Source organism: Cnephaeus nilssonii (assembly GCF_951640355.1).
Source record: "Cnephaeus nilssonii genome assembly, chromosome: 10".
Taxonomy (NCBI): Eukaryota; Metazoa; Chordata; class Mammalia; order Chiroptera; family Vespertilionidae; genus Cnephaeus; species Cnephaeus nilssonii.
The window spans coordinates 50,475,965-50,503,075 of record NC_137081.1 but is presented as its reverse complement, the minus strand read 5'-3'; the positions used below and the strand labels follow the sequence as shown (position 1 = coordinate 50,503,075).

At 37.5% G+C, this 27,111-nt stretch overlaps 1 protein-coding gene across 1 annotated transcript in view; it reads left to right on the top strand.

Annotated features, from left to right (window-relative positions):
• The window catches only part of CSRNP3 (cysteine and serine rich nuclear protein 3), a gene marked incomplete at its 3' end in the record, with an annotated part of 161,105 nt that overhangs the window by 34,007 nt on the left and 99,987 nt on the right, over nucleotides 1–27,111 (top strand). The gene's annotated exons all lie outside the window — the stretch shown is intronic.

The window sequence follows — 27,111 nt, the reverse complement described above, 5'->3', positions numbered from 1 at the left end:
CCAGGCTGTTGTGCCACCCCTTCCTCTTGGCTGGTTTCACACCTTAGTACACCCTTTTTAAAAGGCCCCTTTCACAGGCTCTTCTTTCTCTATTCTTTCAGAAAGTCACGAATCACAAACTCAAATACGATTAGGTGGCAATAGATAATATAAATGAGTGGAGACAGCTAATTGAAAACAATACTCTATAGGCCAAAGAACGTGCCCACCAAAGTTCTTTTACTCAAATGACTTCCCAGAGATCTACCCTAAGCTTATTGCTCATCTATTCTCCCTGCTCTTCCTGGTCAAGTAGAGCCATTCTTGTGACTTTATTATTAACATAGATGGAATGACTCCAACCCTGTTCTCCAATTAAGCTAAGATGGACATATTACAGTACAAAAGTGAGAAGTACAGATATCTATTCCCCACCTATTTTTACCTCATTATCAAAACTTTCCTTCATTACCAATACCCCCCACCAGAGGAGTACATTTGTTACAATTTATGACCTACAGTGACACATCAGAGTTTACTGAGGATTCACTCTTGGTGTTGCACATTCTATGGGTTTAGACAAATGTATAATGACATGTATCCATCATTGTAGTATATTATACAGAGTATTTAGACTGCCCTAAAAATCCTTTGTGCTCTACCTATTCATCCCTCCTTCATACACCCTAACCACTGGCAACCACTGCTCTTTTTTACTGTCTCCCTAGTGTTGCCTTTTCCAGAATGTTATATACTTAGAACCATATAGTATACTAGTGGCCTGGTGCATGAAATTTGTACACATTAAAAGGGAATTAATTAGAGGAAATATTTTAATATTGCTATTTGCTCTTTCTCTATAATAGAAGTGTCAGAGATGAAAGAAAATTAGTAAAATGTATATGAAAATCTCCCTCCTGTCAGAGTCTGGGGTGCGCCGCGGGACCCAGAGTCAAGTCTCCGCCCACCTGCGCGCGCCTCAAAATCACGCCAGACCCAGACCCAGCCAGCCCCACCCCCGTCAAGCCCTGCAGGGCAGGAGGCACAACCTCAGGTCCCCCCGGTGCAGCCTCAGGTCCCCCAGCCCCGGTGCGAGGGCACAAGGGTGTGACAACCATTTGCATATTAGCTCTTTATTATATAGGATAACCTTCTCAGATTGGCTTCTTTCACTTAGTTATATGCATTGGTTGCTCCATGTCTTTTTGTGCCTTGATAGTCCATTTTTTGTAGTGCTGAAAAATATTTCATTGTGTTCAATGTACCACACTTTATTTATCCATTCATCTACTGAAGAACATCTTGGTTGCTTTAAGTCTTGGAAATTATGAACAAAACTTCTAGAAACATTCATGTACAGTTTTTACATGGACATAAGTTTTCAGTTCCTTTCAGTGACTACCAAAGAGTGCCATTGGTAAGTCATATGCTCAGATTATTTTTAGTTTTGTAAGAAATCACCAAATGTCTTCCATAGTGCCTGTACCATTTTGCAATCCCACTGGCAATGAATAGGCATTCCTCTTGCTCCACCTCCTCTCCAGCACGTGGTGTTGTCAGTGTTTTGGATTTGGGCCATTGTAATCGGTATGTAGTAGCACCTCATTGTTTAATTTTCATTTTCCCGATGACATATGATGTGGAATGTTTTTTCTTATGCTCATTTTTTATCTGTGTATGTTCTTTGATAAGGTATCTTTCACCCATTTTAAATTTTTGTTGAGTTTTAAGAGCTATTCTTTGTGTATTTTATTTTGCCCAATTTTTTATTGAGTTGTTTTACATTGTTGAGTTTTATGAGTTCTTTATAAATATTCTGGATAAAAATCTTTTGGGAGATGTGCAATTTGCAAACATTTTCTTTCCCATCTGTGGCTTGTTTTTTGTCCTCTTAGCCATTTTCACAGAGTAAGATGAAGTCATATTTATCAAATTATTTCTCTGATGGATATTGGTTTTCATGTTGTATCTAACAGCTTTTTGCTTAACTCCTCATGGTCACAAATTTTTCACCTATTTTTCTTCTACATGTTTAATTTTATATTTTACATTTAGGTATATGATTAATTTTGAATACATCTTTGTATAAGGTAAGAGAATGAAGTTTAATATTTTGCATTCAGACATCCAATTGTTCCATCACTATTTTTAAAAGATTATCTTCTCTTCATAAAATTGCCTCTGCACCTTTGTCAAAAATGAGTCATGTTTATGTGGGTCTATTTCTGGCCTCTACTTCTTCCCATTATCACACTGTCTTCATTACTATAGCTGTATAGTAAGTTTTGAGATAAGACAATGTGCATCCTCTTTTTTTAAAAAATTGCTTTGGTACTCTAATTCCTTTGCCTTGTCCTACAAATTTTAGAATCAGCTTGTTGATATCTCCAAAAAATCTTGTTGGGATTTTGATTGGAAAATTGATGTATATTAAAAATGCTCCAAATTTAACTTAAATAAGAAAAGACACTTGAGAAAATATTCATTGCATATGTAAGATAAAAGTGGTCAAGATTATTAAAATATAGGGTATTAGATATCACTAAGAAAATATACACCTCTGTGGTTAGGCCTTGTGGTAACTTCTTATGAAAGAGTTTCTGATAACCTCTAAACCTGAAAGAAAATACTCAACATAATTAGTAATCAAAAATATTTGATATGTAATCTATAATAATAAAAGCATAATATACTAATTAGACTGGACAGCTGAATGACCTTCCAGACAACCTTCCGGATGAAGCCAGGGTTGCAAGGGCCAAGGCAAGCCACCGTGGCTGCAAGGGCCAGGCCCCTTGCACGAATTTCATGCATCGGGCGGGCCTCTAGTAGTCACCTATTTATATAAAAGCCTAAACGACCATTACGACTGAATGACTGGAATGACAGAAATGACTGGAAAGACTGAAATGACCTGAACGACTGGTCATTATGATGTGCACTGACCACCAGGGGGCAGACACTCAACGCAGGAACTGCCCCCTGGTGGTCAGTGTATTCCCACAGCCAACCTCCCGGGGGTGAGTGGCGGCAGACACGGCCCCTTTCCCAGGAGGGCCTTGAGGATGGCGGCCAACCTCCCATGCCCTGTCCCTCCCCCCAGCCAGCAGGCCCCGATCTGCATGCCACCTGACTGCCGTGGTAGCAGCACAGCAGCAAGGGAAGGAGGAGGGGGTGAGGTGTGAACCATGCAGTGGTGGGACGCTGACAGGGGCGTTGGCATCCGTTCCTTCCATGCCCGGCCTGTCGCCTCTTCTCCCAACCTTGCTGGGGCCTTCAGGCCCTGGGCTGGGATGGGGAACCAGGGGTGGTTGGTGGCAGATATGACCCCTTTCCCAGGGGGGCCAAGGGCCGTCTCCCTCCTCGGGGCCGGCGGTCTTCCCCACAGCCAGCAAACCTCCCGCGGTCCCTCCCCCCATCCCTCTCCCAGCCAGCAGGCCCCGTCCCTCACCCAGGTCAGCAGGCACCAGTAGTGGTGAGGCAGCAAGGGAAGGAGGAGGCGGGGGTGGGGAACCATGCAGTGGCAGGGTGCTGAGGGCAGAGGCAGCGTCTGGCGTCCGTACCTTCCACGCCCAGCCCAGTGACCGTTGCCTCCTCTCCCAACCCCGCCAGGGCCTTTGGGCCCCGATTGGCTCGGCTCCGACTGGCCCTGATCGCCAGGCAGGCCTAGAACCCCACCTGTGCACGAATTTCATGCACCAGGCCGCTAGTGACATAATAAAATAATTAGAAATCTATTCAGGCCCTGGCCAGTGTTGCTCAGTGGATAGAACATCAGTCCACTCTGAAGAGTCACGGGTTTGACTCCTGGTCAAGGGCATGTACCTGGTTTGCAGGTTGCAGATTCAATCCCCAGCCCCATCTGGGTGCCTTGCAAGAGGCAACCAATTGATGTGTCTGTCTCACATTGATGTTTCTCTCTCTCTCTCTCCCCCCCACCCACACCCTTCCTTCCACTCTTTCTAAATCAATGGGGAAAATATCCTCAGATGAGGATTAACAACAACAATAAAATCTATTCAAAGTAATAATCTGAGATAGTTAAAATGAGGAAGTTTCCAGCAGCATACTCTCAAAGCTATTTTATAGCCTCCCTTTTTACTTACAGAACAGCTTGTACAGTGTGATGCTATTAAATCATGTATATGTATAGAAGGAAGGGGTGATTATGTAAATGAATATGTATATGTGTATACGCATAAAAAAGTGGTTAAGCCTGGGTGGTGAGGTATAGATTTAATTTATTGCCTTCTTGGTGTTTTCTAGTAGTCTCTAAATTTCTTGAAAACACATCTTGGTTTCATGCCTTTGTGCCTTTACACAGATGCTTTTTCTGGTTGAAATGCTCTTCTTTTCGTCCTTCCCTCCCTTTTCTTTGCATTATTAAATCCTCTTTATTTTTTAATTTAAAAAAATATTAAATTTGTTGGAATGACACTGATTAATAATAAAATTATACAGGTTTTAAGTATACAATTCTGTAATACACATCATCTGTGTATTGTATTGTGTTCACCACTGAAAGTCAAATCTCTCTTTATATTGAAAGGTTTAGAGCCCTCTCCAGAAAGTCTTTTCTGAACTTTTATTTTCAGATTTTAGCATCTTGTATTTACTGTCTATGAGATAATTGATCACTTTATTCAAATTATCTATTTGCATGTTACTCTTCCCTTAAGACCAGGGACCTCCAAAATATAATGCATATAACCTGTGGGATGAGCAAGGATATCTTTTGAGAAGCATAGTATTTATATTTATGTTTCTTCATCATTTCTAACTTCTATGTTTAAGAATTCTCATAATTTAGATACCTTGTACAGTAATATATATAAATACATGCATATGTAGTAGTGACGTGCATGCAAAAACATTTTGTTACTGGTGGGAATGTATAATTTAAAATGGGTGAAGACCATCACACTGAGGCTTCAAAGGAGCAAGGAATACAGCATATCACTTTGCTGAACTTAACTGAGATTAAATTTTATTAAATTCCTACCTACATTTATGAAGTTAGCTGTGAAGTGATTTAAAATTTTGATTATGGTGGAAAATTACCTTTCTCTCATTTATTAAACTCAATGTGTATGAGAATTAGAGGGAATTTGAGAGAAAGGAATGGAGAAGTCTATACTAAAGTAACATTTATGATTAATAATGGTTTTAAATGGTGAGGAATAAGAACAGATGCATGCTTATAGTTTCCCAAAGGTAGCTAAAAATGCAACCTTGTCATAGAGTAGAAGATCTATGAGGATTTATTTGAATGGACTTACACTGGTTTAGACCTCTGGCCCTACTGAAATTTTGATGATAGAGTATGTTTGTTGACCTCAATTCTAAAAGCTCATAACTTGAAAGTCCTCTAAAAATTCTCTTTACAAGAAGCTGCCCAATTTATATAGCTTTGGGATATCTTTCAATTAGTTCCACTAACAATCTGATAGAAGGGCCAGAGGTCTAAATCAGTATAAGTCCATTCAAATAAGTTTGATTATCTTATAGAGAATGACTCTCTTAATTTTAATAAAATTATAGTTCATTCCAGTCATCTATAATTCCAGACAAAGAATATACAAAAAATATAGAAAAGTCATATTTATGATTTTTATAAGGACAAATAGATATACAAATGGAATAAATAAAATATTTCCAAGCTGTTTTTAGGGTAAAGTTGAAAGTATATAGCTAAAAATATCCCTGGATGATGGAAAACATTTTCCTTTTCTAATTAGTTTTTTTAAATGTTGTGAGCATGATGAATTAGGAGGCTCTCTTGGATTTCTTTGCTTATAAATTATTATAGCTCGATGTTTTCCTTCCCTTTATTTTAAACAGAGCAGATTTTATTAGTTGTTTCTTTAGGCTTTCAATATCAAGCCAAATATAAGCATCTAAAAATGTGTGTTACTTTTGGACAATTTTGTCCTACTCTAAAGCATACATTTCCTGAACAATGTTATTTTTATTTTACTCATGATTGCCTTTAAGAATCTAAAGAAATGAATATATGGTTTGAGATATTTCTCATATGGCCTGCTATATTAAGAAAAAAATAAAACTAACAGATGGAACCTATTTCAGAACACCTAACTATCTCTTAGTATTAAAGTTATTTTGTTTATCAAAATGATTTTTCACCACAGGATAATATGATATGATTTGAACACAAACACTTAAGGAAATGTCTTTAACATAGGTTTGATTTCCAATTGTCAATATTCATATAACCATTTCTTCTACATCCAGCAGTGGTGGTGACTTTATCTTTTTGTTAAATACAACATTAATTATTAAGTGTTTAAAAATTGGCTGCTATTTATGCTTTATTTTATTTCTAGATATTTTATTTTTTAGGCCTTTAAAGACAGAAATATGGCATAAAAAAGTCAACAATACAAAAGTACAATAAAAATAACATTACATAATATTAAAAAGATATATTTTGTTTGGCCATCATAGTTTGGCTCATTTCCAAACTCTCCTTCTTAATTATCATCACCCTCGTCTAAGGCTGATTAAAGAACTATTCTGCTTTGAACTAGATTTTTTCAGTGCTGTCCATAGCAACAGGAATCCCTTACTTAGCTGTCTCCACTTGACAGTCTCAGAGTTTAAAGGGCACAGCAAGTGCTAACAGAGGCCAAGCTGCCTCACACTCACATTGTGTTCTGTGTGTTGAAACTTCTAGAGGTTTATCGATGCAGTGGGACTAGAAAAATGAGAGCAGCACCAATTTTCTCTGTGGCCTTCATCCTTTCTCACAGACCACACGATAACCACAGTTATCAAAAAGAAACTAGAATTTGCCTCTTCTGTTTTTTGTCAAGCTAAAATAATGGAATTTCTTTTTTCTTCTCAAGTCTGTTTTACCAGGTTAAATATAAAGCTTAGCAGGTTGTTGCTTTTATTCAGAACAGGTAATATTTCCGTTTCTATTTTTCTGTTACTGATATGTGAATAATAAGAGTATTAAATTTATCTACATATCTATATAAAAGCCTAAGCGACTGTTCGACCATTCGACCATTCGACTGGTGGCTATGATGCATAATGACCAACGGGGGCAGGCACTCCGACCGGTAGGTTAGGTTGCTGCTGGGGCCCTGTCAATCCTGAATCTGGTTCACTCGCACCTCAGACCCAGAGAGGAGGGAGGAGGGAGTCCGATTCCTCGCAGAATTGGCCGTGGGTTAGCTTGCTGCTAGGGCCCTGTCGGCCCTGAATATGGTTCACCTGCACCAGATTCCCTTTCAATGTGCACAAATCCATGCACTGGGCCACTAGTGTTTAAAATAAAAGGCTTTACTAGTACACTAACTTGACAAGTGTATAAATAAGCAAAATATTAAACAATATTTTTGTTGTTTTCAACATACCTATTATAGATTTGTGTTGATAAAATCAATACAATATACAATGAATCCTAAATCTAGGCAAGAATGATTCTTCTCATAATGTAAAATTTGAAAAATATATAAAGTAAGAAAATAAGGTGATAATAAGATGTATGTAATAAAAATAAGTATCTCATCAAAGGTTGTACTGCTATTCCTGGTAAAGGAACATCTGTGCTTTAAAATTGAAGAATATAAACTAGCTGTTTTACATTTAGACAAGGCCTAAAAACTGGCTGCCTGAAAACTGAAGATATATTTTGTTTGGCCATCATAGTTTGTTTGTTTTTTAATTACATTTGCTGAATTTCTACTACTCACTTTCTTACTCTGTGCTATTTCACTTATTTTGTTATCTGTTTGGCCCTGAAGGCATCTGAGTTTCTTGCCCCAGCTTTAAAAAAGTTGTTTTTGCATGATTTTAAAAACATTGATAAGTATATAGGGCAAGTTTTCTTATATACTATTTTATTATATACTATAGACATGTAAATTCTTTACAATGCTTTTAAGGGTAGTATTTGGCAATATTTATTAAAGTATTAATTTCTTTGAATCTTCTATCTCTCTGAGGCTGTTCTACAGAAACACTGATATAGTTGAATAAAGGATGTTGACTGATAAATTGAGAGTAAAAAAATCAGAAACTTTCCAAAGACCATGTCAGTAGGTATAAGTTTAATAAATTATAGTAAATCCATATAATGGAACATCATAATGCCCTTTAATGATGAAAAAGGCAATCTGGAATGAGATAGTTCTAATGTACACTGACATGGAAAGGCATCAAATAAATATCAAATGAAAAAGGTGACAAAATATTTTTATTTTTCTGTTAAAAACTATCTCATAGTACCTATATATATATAAAAGGCTAATATGCTAAGTGTCCGTCCAACCAGTTGCTATGATGCGCACTGACCACCAGGGGGCAGACACTCAACTCAGGAGCTGCCATGACACACACTGGCCATTTACAGCGAAACGGCACTGTGGACCTGGCTTCCACAAAGCAACACTCAGCTTCCCCCAAGTGGGACACAGTCCCCGCCACCACCCCGGAGCAACAGCCCACCAAATCGCAGCCGATGCTGCTGAGACCTCATGGCACAAAATGCAGCCCATAGCCCAGCCCAGTCCGGAAACAGTCACTGTGGACGCCAGGTAATGACATCACATAGCAACGCCCGGCTTCTTCTCCCTAGCAACTAGCCTCCTTGGAGTTTCTTCAGCCCAGGAACACAACTTGCTTTATAGCCAGGTGGAAACATTTTATACTTTAACCAAATGTCTGTGAAGCATTTTCCCATGCCTCATCTCATTTAATCCTCACAGAAGTCCTGGAGTAGGTAGATAGGAGACTAGGTGGAATCCTATTTCCTTTTCATTAGCCGGAAAACGGAGATTTAGAAAGCTTAGAAACTTGACCCAACTGAAAAGAAATAAAAAATGGTGGACCTTGAAAATGACTTCAGGTTTTCTCACTGCACAGAATATAGTCAAACACTGCTGTAGTTAAATATTTTACCCTTTGTTTTCCCTGTGTGACCTACAAATATAATCTGCTTTGTGTTGATATTTACTGCTGTGTTTCTGACAATTACCTTAAAGAGAAGTTGGGGTGATTCTATCTATATATAAAAAGTCCATGGCCATAATGCTGTAACGCTGTAATGCCATAATGATCAAACAACCAGTCACTAGGAGGTGCATTGATGGGTCTTGCCAGTGCGGCGGGTCTGGGGTCTGGGGTCCCGCCCCCGTGGCAGTGCAGCAGGTGCTGGGGTCCTGCCCAAGGTGGCGTGGCAGACTCTGGTGTCCCACCCCCGTGGTGGCACGGCGGGTCTGGGTCTCACGTGATTTCATACGCTGTGCCTCTAGTCTATATATATAAAAATCCAGCAACCAGATTGACCGGTCACTATGATGCCCATTGCGACCAGCGAACCCAGCCCTATTGGGGGTGTGGCTGGCCTGCAAATCTCCGGCGGCTCCTCACCCAGATCAGCCCTGTCCCACAGCAGGGACCCCCTACCCCAATCCAGGGCCTCCATCAGGGCAGACCAGCCGGCCCCACCCATGCACCAGGCATCTATCCTATATAATAAAAGGGTAATATGCAAATTGACCCTAATGGTGGAACGACCAGAATGACCACTGAACCAGTCACTATGAGGCACACTGACCATCTCTCGGTCCCTTTCCCTGCCGGCAGGCTCTGATCGCCTGATGGCCACCCGCAGCGGGGCCGGGGCCAGCGAGCAGGCAGGAACAGCTGACCTCTCAGTCCCTTCCCACAGCCTTCAGGCACCGATCACCCAATGGTGAACGGGAAACTGGGGGTAGGTGGTGGCGGGAGGCAGGGCCAGCTGCGGGCAGCTGGAGAAGATGGCCCTGATCGCAGGCCAGGCCTAGGGACTGTACCCATGCACAAATTTCGTGCGCCGGGCCTCTAGTATATCTATAAAAGGCTAAGTTGACTCACGCATGCACAATACATATAAAGCTCTTACTGGTGCCAATCGCACACATGTGTTTCGATCTGTCATTGTCCATCGTGAATTTGGTTGACACTTCTATTATAGAGAAAGGGCGAATAGCAATATTAAAATATTTCTTCTAATTAATTTCCTTTCAATGTGCATGAATTTGTGCACTGGTCCACTAGTTAAAATAATAATACATTAGTATATTGCTAATATATACCAAGCTGGTAAGGGTAGCTGTCCATTTTGGGGTGGGATTATGGTGTGCTTCTAATATTCTAAACCCATGTTTCCAAAACATGTAAATTATTAGAGCAAGCATATATGACACATAGTTAAATGCTAAACTGTAGACACCCAAAACACTAAAATATTCTATTAAAAATATTGGTTAAGACACCATTTTTCTATATTTACACCTGCGGCATAGTTTGGCTATTGATACAGTAAGAATAATGGTATATAATATGGTTCAAATTGTAAACACTCATTGGATTATGTCTTTCTGGTATTTTTGAGTTTTTTTATTTAAATGAAAAAATTCATTTTTAGAAATATAAGTAAAGTTTTACAAATCTAACTCATCCTTAGGAAGAAGAAAAATACATATTTAGGTACATATTTTTCATAGACCTAAGCAGAGAAACATGTTTGGATAGTTTTATGCTGGGGACAAGGTCTATTCTAAATGCTTTAGATATCTATTGTTCTGACTCACATTTTAAAATTCTGTAATAATCTGTTTTGAAAGGTAAGAAAAAAAGTATATTTCTCCTGCTGTTGAGAAGAAAAATTGGTTATCTCCGCCTTAACCATGAACCAGACACTGGTTTGCAAAATAAACTTGGCAAAATGTAGATGCCCTGTCCTTGCAGACCATTTGGTCTGCAAATGGACAGATGATATACAAGATGGTCTTCCTGTCATGAAGGAGAGAATCAAGAATGAGGCAAGCTTGCATGTAAGAGAAGACATTTGTATGCTAGCCTTGGAAATGTTTATGTCTGACCTGATTACAATGACAGGTTTATTGCCACGATGAGAGAGAATTAAAACCTTGCTGGCTTACAGACAAACGTGACAATAAAGAAAGGATCACACTCTAGAAAATGAGATCATGGCTTGGACTATTGTCATTATTATCAATAGCAAACATATATGGAGCACTCACCAGATGAGAGGCTTTGAATTGAGTGTGGTGAGGCTGATGTTATAAAACTCACATGAGAAACTGAGAGAATGATATATATTTAAGCAGTTGATTTAATGATATATTTAGTCAGTCTAGACATCACCAGAATTGATAACATTTGTAAGTTTCTCTTTCCTATGAAACTACGACTCCTCAGAAAAATGCACACAAAAGTTTGCATGTTAAATCAGAGGTTCACTCATCCATAGGCCCTGGCTTTACTTTAAATTGATTTTCTCATGTTAACACTGGAGATGAAAATGGCAATCTGGTTTGGAACTCCAGGGTATCCGCACATGTGGGTGCCAATAGTATGCTTCCAAAATTCATTTTAATTAAATCTTAACCAAGTACGTCAACAATCTTTCTAAGCATTTGTCCATTTAAATACAAAGTGCCATATATTCTAGTTGCCTGTCAAATGGTGGTAGTATTGTTGTTCTAATGTTAGCTTAGGACAGACAGCTTCAAAGTTTTAGAATGCAAGTTCATTTGACCTCAAATTACTCATGTTCATTATTAATCACGCTTAAACAGTTTCCTTCAAAGTGCATCTGAATATGCATTTTACTTCTTCCCTAAGAGTCAATTGATGCTGATTTCCACAATGCCTCCCTGAATTTCAGCTGAGTATGGTTTCACATGATTCCATTTGTCAAGGAGCCTGCCAGCATCCAATGAACACACGAAAATCATACTTGTCACCTGAAGTATTAGTTTCATCAGATGAAAAAACAGATAATAACTGTCTTCAAGACTTCTTTGTTTTTTCTAGGTGCTTATGAAATCACACTTAGAATTTGTAGAGTATTTAATGTTCAACAAGCTTTAAGCCCTGCAGGTCAGTGCAGTGAACAGAACCATGTGTGAGATTATGTGAGCTTGGCCATAGCCACAGAAGCACAGGTACAGATGCAGATTCTGGCAGCATCGGCTCATCCCTCGGAAAGTTACATTTAACCATGATCCACTACATATAGTGCTTTTCTGTGTGTCAGTGATTGGACCGACACATGAAATGTTCTGTCACAAGAGAACAGGATTTTAAATAGTTTTTCAATTACATAGCGAATAAATAGTACGACAATATTAACCAATCTGTATGAAGATTTTCTATAGTACCATGTGTTGTTACACTGGTTATAGCCATTGTTTTTGTTTCCATGTTGTATCAGATGTGTGGTAGTCCCGGAAGGGAGATTGGAAACAGGATATACAACCCAAACAATCAAACAGGGAACTCTGCCTTCCCTTTCCTCTCTCTATCTCAATGGACTCTCCCAAAGAACCATCCACAGCAGCCCCTATCTCTATTTTTCACGTGGCGTTACTGTCTCTGCTGCCCGTGGCAGAAAATAAATCAACTGCTTCAAATGTCAGGAGAGAAGGATGGGGGCTAACAAGCTCGACTGCTACTGACCCATTCAGCGCCATGCTGCTTTGTCATGTGTGTGGCGAAGGGAAAAGGCAAGGGGGAAGGAAGCTACTCACTGAGGTTCTACAGATCCTGACCCCAGGAATACTCAGCTTTAGGGATTTGTTGGCCACATGGCAAATATATTCAGAGACTAAACAATAGGGCATCGCAAGGCCCTAATGCCAGAAACCTCACCTTGCATTTTCTAAATGAGACTATTCCTGGAACCTGGATATATAATGAATGGCATTTATCTGCTCTTTCATATCAAGGTTGTTTTATGAATAGCTGTAAGAAAGACTTTTATTATCAACAATCAATACTTTTTGTCAGTATTATAAGTGTAAATGTGAGAAAAAAAATTTATTACTAACTTTAAACTCATTTGTTATGAAGTCTTTGCAATTATTCAGCATGCAACACTTCCTCTTAGGGAGCTCATGGGTTGTTGTTTTTGTGTTTGTTTGTTTTTTTGTTTGTTTGTTTTTTTACATTTCCCTTATGGTGCCTCAAAAGCAATAATCATGATGTTAGTCACTCAGAACTCCCTTTTCTGTGGCCTCTTAATGTTTCCTCACTTCCTTCTTTTGCTTTTCCTTTTCTCCACCCTCCCCTTTCTGTTCTCTTCCGATTGATATTAGAGTTTCCTTCCCTCGCCTTAATTAAATTTATGACCTAGAACTGCTGTTTGCCTTCCATTCTTATTTTTGATATGTTCAATTCAGAAAGCACTTATTACCTCCCATGGGCACAGGCACTGAGAATTCTAAGTGAAGAAGAAATAGCTTCTGCCTTGAGGAAACTACGGATCTTTTTTTCCCCCTCTGGCTCCTGAAAAGGAGTAAGAAAAGCAGAACTAGAATGTTTGAGGATAAAGGAAGAGTATGGAGTTGACCTTTATCTTTAGCATTATTAGCAAGGACCTACTGCCCTAGCAATATTCCCAGCTGTCGTGATGGCTACAATTCCTTCAGAAGGAAAAAACTTTCATTCGATACTATAAGAATGTCTATAAATACAAACACCCCTGAGAGAAATCTAGTTAATTAAGCTCTTCCTATTTGGGAGTCCCATGGTGCATTGTTAATTTCTTTTATTATTATTATCATTATATAACATCCTGCCTCTAATTGTGCAATTTCGCCCAAAACGAGTAGGAGAAAAGTGGGACAGGCCATTTTAAGGCTCTTGCATTCCAACTAGTATTCTTGCTTCTTTGAAGATGATATTAGCTGCCTCTATTTTCCCATATTCTTCATAAAATAGTTATCTCTGTGTTCTCTGCCACTTGCCCACTGTCCCCATTTCCATTCTATCTCTTCTTTCATGACTCTTGAGGAAGAAAGGGCATACCTAGTCATTCATTATTTCCATATATTCTCTTTTTTTGCTTCTTTTCTTCTATTTATTCCCATCACCATTTATCCCCCCTATACTGTCTTCCACCTCACCCACCCTCCTCTCCCCTGCAATCACACACATGTGTGTGTTGCGGGGGGTGGGCAGTGGGGGAAGAGGGAAAGGCTGAACAAAAAAGAAAAAAAGAGAGAAAGAAGTCAAGAACCCATATAGTTGTAGAGCCAGTTTGTGAAATTGCTTTTGAAATGGATCATTGGCATTTTCAGTGGCATCCTCTTTAGTATCTCACCTTGACATTGTTCTCATTTTTTTTATAATTATCTCCATCAATAGAAATAGATAATCCGATTCTGATGCTTCAGTTGAAATGTCCCCCTCCCCTTAATTAAAGAATAATGAAGTGGCTTCTCTTTGCATTGCATCTTGACACATTTTCTGGAATGTGACAATACAATTGTGAATACTATTTTAGGGGCACACTCCTCATTTGTGAAGGATCTGGTGTCTGTCACCATTGCTAGGCACCTGCCTTGCCAGCTTATGAAACAGCAGAAACTGCTCTGTATAACATTTCTATCACTTCTTACTTTATAATAACCCCGAATATATTTAGGATTTTCCCTAAATTTGGTAAAGAAATGTTCTTGCCCTAGCTTGTTTGGCTCAGTAGATAGAGCATCAGCCTGCGGGCTGAAAGGTTCCAGGTTCCATTCCAGTCAAGGGCACATGCCAGGGTTGCAGGCTCGGTCCCCAGTGTGGGGTGTGCAGGAGGCCGCTGATTAATGATTCTCTCTCATCATTGATGTTCCTATCTCTCTCTCCCTCTCCCTTGCTCTCTGAAATCAATAAAAATTTATTTTAAAAAAATGTTCTTAATGATGGACTGCAGCAAACATGATCATGAGCAAGATGAGAAGGTGAAGTGTTATTTAAGCAACCATGACAAACTGCAAGTTTTTTGGAGTCTTATCCATTTTCAGACATGGAAACATGAACCAGACTGATGAATCTCAGAGGGAGGTGGGGGGGGGGGGGAGAGATTAACCAAATAATTTATATGCATATGGACACAGACAATAGTGCAGTGAAGGCTGGGGGCAGGGGTGGGGGGGCACAACAGTGGGGTGGAGGGGGTCATTGTGGGAAACAGGGAGTATCTGTAATACAACAATAAATATAATTTATTTTTTAAAGAGAGAGAAAAAAATGTTATGCAATTTTTGCATTTAACTCCATAGTATATTTACATTTATCATGCTATGATAAAATGTTTTGATTACTTAAAACATTTTTTCCAAGTATTTTCAGTAAAACTGACAGATCAATATGCACATTTTTTTTACTCTGGCTTGATGTTAAGTCCAACATGCCTTCCTTGATAGAGAAGCAGAAATAGACAAGAATTCGTTTTTCCTTCACCCTGCTCTACTAGGACACTGAATTTTCATGGATAACCTACTTGATTTTTTCTCTCATCATGTATATACCCACTTTTCTCTCACTCCTAAGTAAGCTGACATTTCACCTGACATTATACAAAAGCCTCACCTGTTTGTTCAAGATTTGATTATTTTCCCCTAAGGCCTGTGTATTTTGAACATATTTTCATAGCTCATCTTTCACTGAGAACTCCAAGAAGACAAAAACTTTGCTCTATAGTATAAGTTACAGCATGACTTAGATAGCTAATGTATAATCAGATGTTTAATAACTGCATTTTGATGATAATTTTAATATTTTTGACAACTTTCTTTATGTGACCTTCTTGCTTGAACTATTGTGAATTTATATGGCACTCCAAGTGGTTGCCTCCTAGCAATTTGGGTGACTGTAAGAAAGAAGTAGGAGTTACAATGGTAATGGTTGGTATAAAAATAGCATACATTTTAAAAATGAATTTAATATGTACCAGAGCTCTTTTGGTTTTTATGTGAGACTGAGTCCTGGTTAAGAATGTCTATTAGAGTTTATGCTGGAGCAAATGGTAAGAAACTTTCTTGACTTAAAACTAGAAGTTCTGGGAATCAGACTAAATCCACAGGTAAAACCTCATTCTTAAACTTAAAGACATCAGAGCTGCTGGTAATATGCCAGTAAATCCAAAGGATGAAATGCTGGAAGTAATTGACCTGTAGACTATCCTCCAAAACAACGTTAAATTACAGTATTCTCCTGTCCAAGCCTCCACCTATTGCTATTCCTAGAGAGCACAGTGCATTGTCTCATTGAGGCCAGGTGTTGGCCGGCAACCAGTTCTCTTTCTCTTTTTGTTCTAAAATGCATTGAATAAGCTGTTGAACTGGTTTATATTACTTGCTTCAGTGGCTTGCCCTGGCAAATTACTCCCTGTCTTTATTGTTAAATTCAGTGTACTAGTAGCGTTTTAATTTTAGTTTGTAAGCCCGTGTTTAACATTTCCATTCGTGTAAACAACACTGGATACGTTGATATTCTCTCCAAGGCAGAAGCTTATAATGCTCATCGCATCCTCTAGTTAGAAGTCTTTTACTTAGAAAACTTTATTTTTGCATGATCTTAATTCTATGGGAAGCATAATTAATACCTATCTTCTCATTCTTTGCTCTACTTCTGGGCAAGGCATTCTCTTCTTTATCTCCTTGCAATGCTTAACTGCGAAGTCAGCTTTCTCACCATTCTGTGCTCGCTAAGCCCTGGAGACACATGCAGACTTTCCTCCTCTATTCCATAAGACACCTCATTGATCTTTCCAGCTTTATTGCACCAGTTCATTGTTTTCCACAGGAATCCCTGCTGGCTTGTCCCTACAGTATTCTGGCTGCATTCCCAATTACCTCCTTAGTCTAAATCTCTGAAGCCTGAACTCTGGATTCAAGTAATGCAGAGGAGAGCTCAGCTGCTGGGCCCTGCCTGGAAGGGACAATCTATTTTCTTTGGTTGGTAGTTTGGTAGTTTCTCAGTATTTATCTTAGCATAGTTTCTAGATAATTTGTGTAATTTATGCATCTAGAAATAACATCACAGGAACATTTTGCATATATTTGAAAAAAATCAAATATTTTTGTCTGGCAGGGTTTTCTCTGAAAAGTATGCCTTTCCAAAGAAAATGTTTCATTGTAACATCTTGTATCACCCTGACGGCTTAAATTCAAAGTCAGTATTTTATATTCATCTGAAGGGTTAGTTACTTTTCAGAGTTGAAATTCTAGTGTAGTAGGTATCTAGAGCTTCTGGCCTCTATCTCAATCACCTGACAAGTTTTCACAAACTCCCCACCAACTGGATGTTTCAGACAGTGAAGAAGGCCTGTGAGGTTTGTTTCTTATTGTGTAACCCACATACTAGATGTTTTTATCAATGTTTATAATCTTTATGATGGGCTAAAAGTGGTTGATTGGGTGATGGAATATAAAATACTGACTTTAAATTCTAGCGGTCAGGACTATACAAGGTGTTATAATGTAACATTTTTCTTTGGAAAGGCATACTTTTCAGAGAATGGTATGGACTACAGACAAAAGCCCTTTTGCCTTATTCTCTACCTGATGGTTTTTCACATCACTTGCAGAATTTGGGCTCTCAGTCCTCATGAGCAGTGTCGAGGTGGTCCAGTGGGACACTCATTGTCCTAGGGCCTCTCTCCTGTCTTTAGCTACTTCGGGATGTCCTGAACTTGGAGGTCTGCCTACCACATAATGGGTTGTACCTGCCACCAAAGTTTTCTGTGCATTTTATGGCACAGATTCCTCTCCCCACACATATAAAGCACTGGGAGGAATCCAGCCCAAGTGACACCACCCTGGGATGCAAAGATGAATTAGATCATCTAGATGCAATGTCTGAACTCTCATGTTTGCAATATAGATCTCACACCACTCAGCAGCTTTTTCTACTCCAAGTACGTGGGTCATAACCTGGGCAGTTATATCCATCCCTTCCACTGTGCACTCAGTGAAGGCACAGGTCTCCGATCATCCCAGATATAAGTTTAATGCTTGTATTTGCCAAGGTTGTGGAGTAGAGAGTCAATTAGTCTCTTCTACAGATTTTATCTTTTCCAAAGTCTTTATATAGTGCCATAAAAGCAAGGTCACTTAGGAAGAGGGCAATATTGCCTTCTTACCGAGGAGGAAACTGAGACTTTGTGTGGTCAAGTGATCTGTCCAAAGTCTTGGCCAGGCCTAGAATTTGAAAATCTGTTCACTACCACAGTGTCCGTGCTGAGAATTTCCAAATGCAGCCTGGCATTCTACTCCTGGCATTCTACTCCCTCCTCTGGAAAATTGGTTCACCTAATGCAGAATATCACTGATGGGATTGTTCTGTACAAGTGAGTGGTATAGAGAAAGCAAAGGGGCTCATAACCAGCTGTTTGAAAACTAGATGAAGCTTTCTAGGGGGTGGGGGGTGAAGCCCATAAGCACAAAAGGTTGCATATAGTTTTCTTGGACTCATAAGTCTCTTAAAACTCACCATTACTATTGAGTGTTATTTATTAAATTATTAATAAGTAAATATATATAAGCACATACAGATACACATACACATTCCATAAGATGTATATACTGTGAAATATAATGCGGACATATGCATATATGTATGCATGTATATAAAAATATAATGCTCAAAAAAGTCCAACAATTCATAATATAATATTAGCTGCTTGTTTCAGTTGTCAGTATATTATGAACTTTTTTTCATGTCATCAGATATTGAATAACCTCATAGAAATATGAGTCTACATGTATGGATGTATCAAATGATATGATAAATCTCCTATTTCTAAACAGTAAGATTGTTTATATTTTCCTACTATTTATATTGATCCTTAGAGCTAATTTATATATGTGTGTGGTTATTCTCTCTGCATAAATACCTAGAAATGAATTTTAAGAACTTTGTCAAGTAATGCCAAGTCAATTGACATTTACCTTGCATATTCTAGTTGCAAAGGATTATAGTATTCTCTCTTAGCAATTGTTTTTTTACATTGGAATAGACATTATTAGTTAGGAATATTAATACTCTTTACGATCTCTGGTGACAAAGTTTTATAGAGTATCCAAGAGTAAATCTGAATGACATTTTTCTGAATTTACCAAGAGCCTGTGCTTTAGTAAGCAGCAGTAGACCCTCAAACTCCTCTGAAATAGATCAAACAACAGTCAGTTCTTATTAGCAGTTGAAGTATGTCATGGGCTGTGTCTTCTGAAGGGGCTGAGGGTGACAGCTCCCTGGCTTCCTGGGATAGCTGAAACGTCAATTGACTCACATTTACTTTGCGGCCTTGGGATTTTCCCCTACCTTTACTAGACCAGTTTGTCTCATCCGTCTTCCTTAACTATGCCAGACATCTACCTAGGTCACAGAGCTATAGTTGCCCTTATCTCTAAGGTCGTCCTGGATTCTTATATTTGTTATCATTTTCACTAATAGAATTTTTATTTAATTGTTCTGCTTGTTTTATTCATAGAATATAATGCTTATAACAAAAGACATGCAAGTTAAAAGTATATTTAGCTAGTAGAGATAGAAATAAATCTTTTTAAAAATAATTTACCTGAGATCTTGTGAACATTTAAGTTGTGTTTTAGTAAGAATTTGAAACTGGATAGGTGATTATTACAATATCTTCAATATCACTTAGTTACATCTTTAAAAGGTCAAATATATTATTTTCTAAATATTTTTTAAAAATCTGATTTACTTAGAAAAGGGGTGGAAACTTCTCAGTCATCAAACTCAATTATTTTCTTCCTATTCAGAATTCTGTTGATGTTCTCCTGACGAAGGTAGAAGTTGATTTAAATAATAACATTTATCTTATTTTGATGTTGCAGTGAATGTCAGTGGTTTAAATCATGAATATCAGTGGTTTAAGTCATAAATATTGATTGAGCTCCTACTATGTGCAAGTTACTATCCCAGTATGCATCAATAAGCCAAAGAGATCAAAGCACCTGCCCTCCCGGAGCTTATTTTCTAGTGAAGGAAGATACACTATTAGCAATTAATTTAATGCTATGTTATGCTTGTCTATTATATATATCATGTGTGCAGATTATTTTAGGATTTTAGAAAGTGATATGGAAAAAAGAAAAACAGAACTTGGATGTGTGGTCTGCAATACAGAGTAGGGGGCAGATTGTGGTATTAAATAAAGTAGACAGTTTAGGATTTACAGAGAGAGAAAAGAATTAAACGAAATAGAGGATGGAGCCAAGGGTTACTTGAGTCAATAGTGTCCCAGGCAGAGGGAAGGAGCAGAACAGAGGCCCTCAGGCGGAGCGAGCTCCCATGATCAAAGCACAGCAATGGAGCCATGCGTGTCTGGAGTGATTAAGAAGAATGGGCTAAGGAAAGAGTTGTCAGCGATAAACTCAAAGAAGTGAAGGAGACTGTTTATAAAGACCCTTTTGGCTAATAAAAGACTTTATTAGTCCGAGTAAATAGAGAAGCAAGCCTTTGACCACTTTGAGAAGAGGGTGACATTTGACACATATTTAAAAGGACCTGCCAAGTTGCTGTTTAAAAATTCACTGCAAAAAGGAAGGAAGAAGGGAGACCTTTTAGAAGGCTTGAACCAGGGTTATAGCAATGGAGGTGTAAAAAGTGGCCTATTTTTGGATATGTTTTGAAGGTAGTTCCAGTGGGATTTATTGGCAGGTTGTGAGCTACAAAAGAGAAAAGATGAAAAATGGAGCAGCTGGGATCAAAATATTGTCAGTAGAGATGGAGAAAGCCCCGGATAGCAGGACTGAGTGGAAAATCAGTTCAGGTGAGGGTATAATTTATACTATCCATTGTTCATTCAAGTGGAGATACTGAAGAGGCAGTTAGATAGTGGGGAATGGAGTTCAGGAAAACAGTCTAGACAAAATATACAAGTTGTGGAATCTTCAGAATATAGATGGCATATAAACCATGGTAGAGCAGGAGATAACAAAGGCAATAAATGCAAATACAGAGCAGAGTTAAGAACTGAGACTGGACCTTCTCCAATTTAATTAGGTTATTGAGGAGGAGTAACCAGCTAGGAGGAAATCCAAAAGACATGGTACCAAGTGAAGAATGCTCATCAATGAGAAGTGATTGGTTGTCACTTGTTTCTGATGGATCAAGTAAAAGGCAGATTGAGAATTGCCCATTGTATTTATCACTATGCAGTCCACTGATGGCCTTAATGATAGCAGTTTAGATGAACCAGTAGGATTAAGCCACATTTTAAGTGGGTTCAAGAGTGATTGGGTGGAAATTTAGTGTGTATGAGTAAATAATTATTTCAAGAAGTTTTGCTACAAAGAGGAGCAGAGAAAGGAAGCAGTAACTGAAGGGAAAATAGTGTCAGGGGAAGGTTGTATTTTTTTTTTTAATGTGAGAAATAACAGCATATTTATGTGAAAATGATCCAATGGAGAGTGAAAAATTAATGATGTGGGAATAGAAAAGAATTCTGCTTCAGTGACCTTGAACAATCAAGATGGGCTGGGATGGAGTGCATAAAGGAAAAGGAACATATTGGTGATTTTAATATGTCTTGACACTATCATGGTAGGGTCATTATAAATAGTTCAAGGAGCATAAGATTCAGAGTGCAGGTGTGTGTAGGTTATTGTTACTTCTTTCTGGGTTATTAATTATTAACTCGAGTTCATGAGGATAGCAACCAGAGCTATCTTATCTACCTTGGGTGCCTGGTGCCTAAGATGGGTCCTGGCACAATAAATCAATACAAAAGAAATATTTTCTAATTGACTGATTAGATGAATGGGATATTTTATTTTCTTCTCTTTTACCTGCATTTATTAAATTTAACATAATGAATATTTACTAACTTTTAGTCTGAAAGAGTTCAATGGACCCAGGAGTCTAGAATTGGTGAAATGCAATATTACAAAAATGGTCTACCTTGGGTGATTTGCTAAATATTGTATAATTTTGAATCAAAATAAAAATAGTATGTATGGCCCTAACTGGTTTGGCTCAGTGGATAGAGCGTCAGCCTGCGGACTCAAGGGTCCCAGGTTCAATTCCGGTCAAGGGCATGTACCTTGGTTTCGGGCACATCCTCAGTGGGGAGTGTGCAGGAGGCAGCTGATCGATGTTTCTCTCTCATCGATGTTTCTAACTCTCTATCACTCTCCCTTCCTCTCTGTAAGAAATCAATAAAACATATTAAAAAATAGTATGTATTGGGTGCCAAGAATGTAGTATGCTTTCACATTTATATAGTAAGATATTATAATTAGCCCCATTTTATAGATTAGGAAATTGAGGCTCAGTGATGAAATCACAATATGAAATGAAAGACCTGAACTTAGCCTGGGGTTGTCTGTCTGACTCCCTCAGTCCCCACTCCCATTCATTTCCTTACTTCATACATCTCAATTTTACAGTCCTGGTAGCCTGCATAAAAATATTGCCTCAAATCCTAATGCAATATTTTCTATGAATCAGATTTTTCCTAAGCAGTTTCTTCACCACATAAATTTAGAGCTGTTTTATAAAAGTCTTATCTTGGCTCAAAGAGTATTTCTGATTGGTAGCCTTTTAAGAAATATACAAATACATTTGAATTAGTTTAGAAGAAATTCCTCAAATAATATAATATGTAGCCAGATTACTTTTTATAATAGTTTCCTACCTTTATAACCCAGTGTGAAGAGCAGGAGCTTCCAACATTGAAATCCATTCATAACTTGGGACCCTGGAAAACTTTGCAAAGCAGAAACTGAATTTCTTGTGCTTTTTTGAAAAATGAAATCAACTGACTGAGAGAAAAGTACAAAATTTAAGTCCATTTTAGCTTTGTTCTGATTTTTAAAAAATTGAAGTATACTAATAAGCATTGTAAAAATCTTTTCAAATAATATTAAATGTACTTAGCAAAAAGTGATGTTTTCTCTATATCTCCCTTTGATTGACTCCCATCCTAATTGGTAAGCACAGTCATTGCTGACCGTGTCTCCTTTCAAGCCTTTTTCCATGTACAGTAAAAATGTTATCTTGCTGTTCTCCGATTTGGGACATACTGATGAATCATACTCATTTTCACATCTGCAGTTGTGTGCATGTGTCATTACTCATTTAACTATTTCCATATGGAAGGACATTTGAAATTCTTTTCAAATTTTCACTATCGCAAATAGTGCTACAGCAAGCACCTATGTATTTCCACGAAATATGTTCCTAGACATTGAATCACTAGTAAAAAATTAGGGCACTTGATAATTTTGACAGATAATGCCAAATTACTGAACAACAACATCAAAAAAAGCTCTCTCCCTAGTGATGTCAGCAAAAGCCTACTATCACAGCCCTTTGCCAACACTGGATATTATCTGTCCGAAATGCTGCCAATCTGGTGTGTGTGTGTGTGTGTGTGTGTGTGTGTGTGTGTGTGTGTGTGTTCTACTGGTGTCTCTGGGTTTTAATTTGCATTTCCCTGACTATTAGAGAGGTTGAGGATCTTTTCAATTGTATATTGGCTGTTGCGATTTCTTTTTTCTATTAAGTATTTGCACAGAATTTAAAATGTGTTCAGTTTCTCAATATTTTAAATTTTACTGAAATATTCTACAGGGTACCTGAATTCTAACTAGGAAATAGCACTGTATGTGCAGGTTATTATTTTCAAAATGGAAAGTATTTCTTTTTGTGGATATGTTTTCTTGACTATAAAAGTAAAACGTGATAATGGTAAGAGAAAAAGATTGAGGTATGCAGAAAACTGTTTAAACAAACATTAAGAACACTATAAAGAAAAATGTTAAAACCACTTACAATGACAGAGGACCCACTATTAACATTTGGGTTCATATACACACTCTACATGGTTTAATAGTATACTATTTTACAAAAGTGACAAAGGGCTGCACATATTGTTTTGAAACAGGTTTTTACAATTTTTAATTTATTTTATTTTTATTGTCGAATTTACTTTCTTAAAGATATTGCCTTATTATTTTGGCATCAGACCCATAGAGAAAGCCTACTTCAGTAATGCTGAAGTGGAAAGTCCCTCAAAATATACACTAGTAATAATTAAAAATGAAATGATGCGTTTCCTGAAGTGTCATGGATAAAACATTGCCTTGAAATTTGAAGATGTGATTTGAGTCCCATTTCTGCAATTTAATAATTGTCCAGCATTAAAAACTACTTCACTCCTCCTCAGCTGTAAATGGGATTAGTCACACATACCTCTCTAAAATACTCTGAGGGTTAAATAACAATACTGCCTGTCACGTGGGAAAGTGTTCAATAAATATGATTTGAATTTGAATTATCCAAACTACTCCATATAACTATATCTAATAAATAGATTTATACAGGAAAAAATATTATTTGTTCCTTAATTATTTATAACCAAAAATCTTTGTCTTATCACAAATAAGATTTTTTTAATGTTTAGACATAAAACATAACAGCTTTACTAGGTCATAACATTTATTATTTTAAAACAAAGGGAGTCTAAATTGTTGGAAATCATTATGTCCTAAAATTTAAAGAAAGGATAAACATGAGCAAGTACATAAAACCTACCAGAGACTTCTGGGTTTCATTGTTATTTAGGGACAATGGAGTGACATAATTAATTGTGGTATCTCAATACTTCTGTAAAGAACTATTGGGTATAAGATAGTCTTTAAAAAGAAAGTTTAGCCAGAATTATTTTAAAAATTAATGCAATCCATACTTGTGGCATTTTTCAGAATGACTCTTGTAAGAATTTCTATTCCAGTGTAAATAGAAAGGGAATTAGCTTTTAAAAATATTTTTCACTGCTTACTTTTCTATTCTTTTAATGTTTTAAAAATTTGTTTTACTGAATTAATGTCTGAATTTTTTAATTTTAAGTAGTAGAGACTTTTATGGCTTACTTAAGGAAAACCACTTTTGAATTCTTGAATTCTTTAAACCTGGCTACTTAATCTACTTTCAGCTATGCTGAGATTGCCTGAAAAGCCAGGAAGGAACTTGAGCTGGTGTTTCATATTGTGAAGATGATACTATTTATAATCTGTGCTAATAAAGACTGCATTGTTGCCAAGTCTACATCTTAGAATCCTATTAAATCTGGTAAATACCAGAAATGGTTATCATTTTTTCAACATGAAAATATAGCTTTACCAAATTTACAATTGAAATCTATTAATTCAATTTGGAGAGTTGAATATCAGAGGAGGAAATGTAAATTTCAATTTAAGATATTCATTTAAAAGTTGATACCTATAGTCAATTAATCCAAGTTAATAGCAAGTACTGTTTATGAAACTAGGCTGATACAGAACTTGGGCTCTCTAGCATAGAAAGTGCTGGGGTCCAGTCAGACTTTTGCTTTGTTTAAGCAATATACCCTCACTACTTGCTCAAGCTTAATTTAAGCTTAAATGTGGTGTCTCTCAATTACATATAACATTATTGTTCTCAATGAGCTGTTACATTTTTCTTCTACATTATTTCATTTAAATCTTTACAAAATTGCTGAAAGACATCTTTTCACTAGGACTCATATTGGAAAGAATTGAAGGGGTGGGGAATGTGACACAATTTAGCATGACAAGGAGATGGAGACTGTATTTTTTCCTACCCATTAAAACCCCCCTACAAGGCCATGCAAGCTCTAGAGTACAATGAAGATTCATTGTTATGGCAGCCTGGAGGAGTTTTCAGGCTTTCTGTAGACCATATGGTACAGATGATGTGTCCTTTCACATTTGTATTGATGTCTAGAGATAATCATCAAAATGACCTTGGAAATGTTCAGAGGAAATAAAAAACGATCAGACCAGCCCAGTGTCTTTCCTGTATCTATGGCTTCTCAGAATCATAACATTTTAGAGTGGGAAGCATATCTAGTCTTTAGCAATTAAATTGCCATTGTATGTATAAGACCTTGAATAATTTAAGATCTAGATAAATAACTCTGGCCTTAGCAAGCAATTCAAGATGTAGTAAAGTAATAAGTATTATTCCCAGACCATGCTGATTATTGTTAATGATTTGAGGGCAAAAACAAAGACATCAATGAAAACCCACCAAATTTTCAAGTGTCACTGGCAATGAATGCATAAACAAAAAAGCAAAAGGTTACTTTGATAGTATAGAATATGACTGTAAATAAGACCTTATTTTAGAGAGCAATTAAATATATCACTAATCCTGTAGATTAATGATGATGTGTTCTGTGGGAGAAAGAAAATCAAGGAGGAACAGAATGGACAGCTGATTTTGAATAGAGTGGGAATGGTATTAACAACTTAATTAAATACCAACAGTTCAGAATTAGCTGAGTCATTGTCTTCCTGGGACAAATAAATTCCAGCTATTCTAACACATTTTATGTTTCACATAAATGTGTGCTTTCATCGTTCCTGATGACAACAGAACAAATCAAAAAAGGCTTCACTTGCTGAGTAGAAATTAAGATTTACCCATCCTTGTTTTCTAGAACACATTCAGGCACAACTTCTTTTAAGTTTCTATATTTAGAAGAATGTAGCTAAATGGTCACTGGAGAAATTTGGCTGGTCTATTCTGAATGTTTCCCATCCCCTGCTGCCCTATTTTCTCCCCCGTCTCTAGCACACGGTCACTGGCTATGCTGTAGGAGGCCATCGTCACTCTGTAGGTGAATAATGTTTTCTCATCAGTTCTCTGCACTGGAGTTAGGGTGCTGACAAGTACAGTTGTTTGATAAAATGACAGTGGTCAGCTTTTCCTCATAGTTTCTTTATATTTTTAGTTTTGTCACATAACCTTGCTCTCTCCCCATCACGTCCTAAAGAAGATTTATTTTCTTCCACATCTGAAGTCACGCTTTCAGATTCACCTTTGCTTACCTTTTTCTATCATCTGCTTCCAGACCTAGACAGCTTTAACAGTCCTTCCTCTCCTACCATTCTTTTATTCCGAATCTACCTGAGCTTTACATGTAATTCCAAGGTCATTCCCACATGGAGTGTTGAACTCGTGTTTTACACTTGCTAGATCAAGCTAATACCCCTAGTCATTTTGTGTCTATTACTTCGCACCCAATATGAACTCTATATAAGAGTATTAAATCAGACATATAAAAAGTTCCCACGAAGATAAAATGAAGTATCCTTCACACCTTAATTCCATCCTACCTTATCTCCCCCAAAATCTTTTAGTCTCCTCCAAGACCAAAATGAATAGTAGGAATTCTCACTGTCTGTGTGTCTGCCTCTCATATTTTTCTTTCTCTGTTGTCCCTAAGTGCTAAATCGTAGATGAAGAAGTTGTACATTGAAAACTTTCACATGTATCCAGCAA